We start from the raw sequence: 4,506 nt of genomic DNA on the forward strand, positions 1-4,506 counted from the left end.
TATTTCCAAGTAAGTGGCTTGGAGGGGAACTTGGAGGTGGTGTTCCCATGCATCTGCTGCCCTTGTCCTTATTGGTGGTAGAGGTCGTGAGTTTGGAAAGTGCTGTTGGAGAAGCCTTGGTGAGTTGCTGCAATGCATCTTGGAGATGGTACACGCTGTTGCCACCATGCTTTGGTGGTGGAGGGAATGAATGGCTAAGGTGGTGGATGGGGTGCCAATCACACGGGCTGCTTTGTCCTGGATAGTTTCGAGCTTCTTGAATGTTTTTGGAGCTGCACTTATCCAGGCAAATGGAGAGTATTCCATCACACTCCGGACTTGTGCCTTGTAGATGGTCGGCAGGCTTTGGGGAGTTACTCACCTCAGAATTCCCAGCCTCTGACGCTGTTAAAGGAGACCCAGCAACAAAAGCAGGGGCTTAGAGACTACTGTGTTGTTTCATTCCGTGCTTCAGCATAGAATTCCCTTTCATGCTTTTCAAATTTATCTTCCAGTCCCATCTTCTGCCTTCAGACAATGCCAATATATTGAAAAAATCATTTCCTGACATGCAGAGTTAGAGTCGAAGATGCTATGCGTTCCACAGTACTTGTGCCAATGGCTCTAAATTAATTATTTGATTTAACAATATTGTGATCTTCTTTCCCAAATTTAACATGATAAAGCATTTCCATGCCTGAGCCTGCGTTTGGTTCCAAGTTCTCTGCATCCTTTATATTCCCCAGATGTTTGGCCAAAGGTTTGCATAATCCCTGTCTCCCGAGGGAATTGCTTTTATGATTTCTGATGCATATTTGACTCCATATGGTATTTATCTTTGAACCGGTTGGTGCATGTTTCCAGATCACACTTGTGAGCGTTGATTAAATGCCACTGAAGTGGGTTTTGGCTGCCTCTTTTGCAGACACTGGGGAAACAACATTTTTCTGAATGAACAGGCAAATTAAGAGAAGTCAATAATTATCTTAAAGGTGAACCCCTCATGGACTTGCATTCTGCATTTCAAATGAATGCTAGCAGTCTATTTTTTCCACTTTAACTGTACTAAATAGGGATGGCGATCGATATATCCCCACGACAATTATACCTGCTAAAAGAAGGTCAAGCCAGAGATTGAACCCTCATGTAACTTTATTGAAACTTCCCTTAGGAACACAAGGAAACCAGGTGGTCGAGTTGCCAATGACCGATGGTCAAGAGCAAAACAAACACACGTGTAGATTTTATCCACTAATTGGGGGGATTGGTTTTTTAGACATTTATAAAACCTGTTCAATTTTCATTCCAGGGTTTCCCACAAACACAAACAATCCATTCCACCAGAGTGTGGCAAAGGTGAAAACCTATCCCTAAGTTGCTGAAGGAAAGTCTGGCCACAGAATGAACGTTTTGATTAAAGACTGATTTCTTTTTCCACTACAGAATGACTTTTTGACCACCGGGTGGGTTTTATTGACCAATGAGTGACTTGCTTTGGCCAGGGAGCTTTTTTTCTGAACAAAGAATAATTTTGTTTTCTTTTATTTTTATTACTGGCCACGCATTGCAGGAATGTGTTAGGAATATGGAGAAAAGCAAATTAGTCAGAACACAATAAATTTTTAGACTTCACACAGGGAGCCTAAAATTTTTCATAATCCAGACGTCTGGACTAACACTGCAGAGACAAGGGGCAGAATTTTATGGGACCCCACCCGCTGGGTTGCAGTCGGAGAGGTGTGGGAGGGGGGGTGTCTGTAAAACTCCCTGCGTGGCCTTTCTGCCGTCTATCCACCAGTCACTGACCTGACTGAAATTTTATGGGTGTTGGGGCAGAGAGGCCTGCTCACCCTCATCCCAACTGGGGCCCTTAAGTGGCCAATTCCTGGCTATTTGAGGGCCATATCCAGCCCGACCACAATCGTGAGGCTGGCAGGAAGTGGTCAGTGACGGGTTGGGGAGAGGCATTTCCATCAGGTTACCCTGCTCAGGCCTTGGGTAGTCTGCCCCCCTACCCACACCCGGCGCTCCCACATCCCTGACCTTTCCAACCCCACCGCCCACCCCTGCAGCCTCCCCCACTAGTTCCCACAGTGCCCACTCCCCACCCCCACTCTTACCTGGTCCTAGGGCTTCCGGCAATTAGAACCTGGGGCCGTATGTGGTCTCAACGGTGGCCACCGTTCCTGGTGGCGTTGCAGGGACTATCGACCAACGGGGTTGGTCGGCAGCTCTCTGAGATGGGGCAGGGTTTTCTCCAGAGTAAGGGGCAGGTGTCCCATCTCCAGCCAACTCCGCTGGTTTTTAAATGGCTCTGGGGCACAGGCATTGGCGGGGCAGGAAACACAGCTGCCCAAAAAATCCTGCCCATGCCTTCAAATCCCCCCATGGCACCAGGGGTAATTTAGATGTAATGAAAGAATCTGAAGTAAAGTGCTAGTCTCATTGCTGATGATCACAAAACTGCTGGATTGTCGTAAAGACCCATCTGGCTCACTGACATCCTTCAGGGGGGAAGAAATCTACCCTCCTTACCCAGTCTGGCCTACACCTGATTCCAGATACATAGCAATGTGGCTGACCCTCGGAAATGACCTAGCAAGCCACTCAGTTGTTACGTGCCGCTACAGAAAGAAAGGACATGTGGGTGCACCTACATGGACAGCAAGGCGGCTCACCACCACCTTCTCAAGGGCTTGGCCTTGTGAGGTCACAGCTTTGCACCCACCTCATCGCTACTCTTAGCTGTACCTCAAATTCTCTCGTCTGTTCAACTTTGTGGACTTTGGCCCTTTGTTAAGGAATCTCAACGTAAATAACGCGGAATGTTTTAATTAAATTGTGATATTCCAAATAAAAGGAACGATTCCAGAATGCAATAGTGTGCGATTCTCACGTGTTTGTGCAGGTGATTAAATCTCGAAAGTCTCTGCCCCAGGACTTTCAAAAAGAAAGTTTCTCACTTTCTCATGCATACGTGAGAAAGAAGAAAAATTGCAGGGGTCTTGGGGAGAGAGCAGCAGAGTGGGATTAATCGGATAGCTCTTTCAGAGAGCCAGCACAGACCCAAAGGGAGGAATGGCTTCTTCCTGTGCTGTCAGCTTCTATGACTGGAGTAAACTTTTTTTTTCCCCTTTATTCTTTCATCACCGGCTAAGCCAACATTGTTGCCCATCCCTAATTGCCCTTGAACTGAACACTGCAGAGGGTAGTTAAGAGTCAACCACTGCTACATGGCTCACATGTAGACCTGGTAAAGATGGCAGATTTTCTTCCCTTAAGGGGACATTAGTGAACCAGATGATCTTTACAACTATCATTGATAGTTTCATGGTCACCATAACTGAGGCTAGGTTTCAATTCCAGGTTTTTATTATTTAAATTCCACCTGCCATGGCAGGATTTGAACCAATGGCCCCAGAGCATAAGCCTGGTGTTGCTGGATTACTAGTCCAGTGACAATACCACTATGCCACAAACCTCCCACTAAGTGTTATGTAGCCTGCTTGGCAATGTGGAAAGCAGTCATGAGATCCGCTGAAGACTTCAGCCTCAAATCATGGTAATTTTAATCTGAAACTGCCATGATGCAGTCAATCTATTTTACACCCTGCAGTGCAGAGCTACTTTGGCTTTACAGGCACCATGAATCAAAGGCAAAAGAACAAAATGTGACTGGAATTTATAAAGAAATCTATGAACTGACATATGAAGTTGGACCACACAGCCTCAGCTACAATAATAAATAATCACAATTGGATATTCCAGTGCTGCCCTTCACCCTACAAGGAATTCCTATCCGGACATCAATATATTCAGAGATAAGAACAAAAAAACTGCGGATGCTGGAAATCCAAAACAAAAACAGAATTACCTGGAAAAACTCAGCAGGTCTGGCAGCATCGGCGGAGAAGAAAAGAGTTGACGTTTCGAGTCCTCATGACCCTTCGACAGAACTTGCGTTCGAGTCCAAGAAAGAGTTGAAATATAAGCTGGTTTAAGGTGTGTCTGTGGGGGGCAGAGAGATATCAATATAATTTTTGTTATCAATATATTCAGTCTTACTGTAGAGGGGAAAATGTAGCGATTAAAATTAAAGCCTAGAGATACAGATGATCCTTCTTCTTGAGTTCTCTGCTCAGAGGCAGATCGACCAACAGCACTGCAATCTCCACCAGAGATAGGTCAAGGAGGCAGAACCCAAATTTACTTCAGTCAGAACAAGGATGGAACCCCATGCTGAGCCACACTGGCCTTCCAGCCAACTGAGTCAAGCACATCCCCGCGAACACTCCCAAGGAGTCCAGGTTGCTGTGGCAACATACACGGTTACATGCATGTTGTGGCCTGGAGCTATGGATAGTGGTAGTTGAGGCTCCAATGTTCATTCCTTCACGGAGCTGACCAGGAATCTCTCCCACTCTTACCGTCTGCCATTGGCGTGTGTTGGATGGACTTTCAGGTTGATACACAACCTGTTTGGTTAGGCTATGATCGCACATACCATGGCCAACAAGTCCTGGCCTG

Source organism: Carcharodon carcharias, chromosome 20, assembly GCF_017639515.1.
Source record: "Carcharodon carcharias isolate sCarCar2 chromosome 20, sCarCar2.pri, whole genome shotgun sequence".
NCBI lineage: Eukaryota > Metazoa > Chordata > Chondrichthyes > Lamniformes > Lamnidae > Carcharodon > Carcharodon carcharias.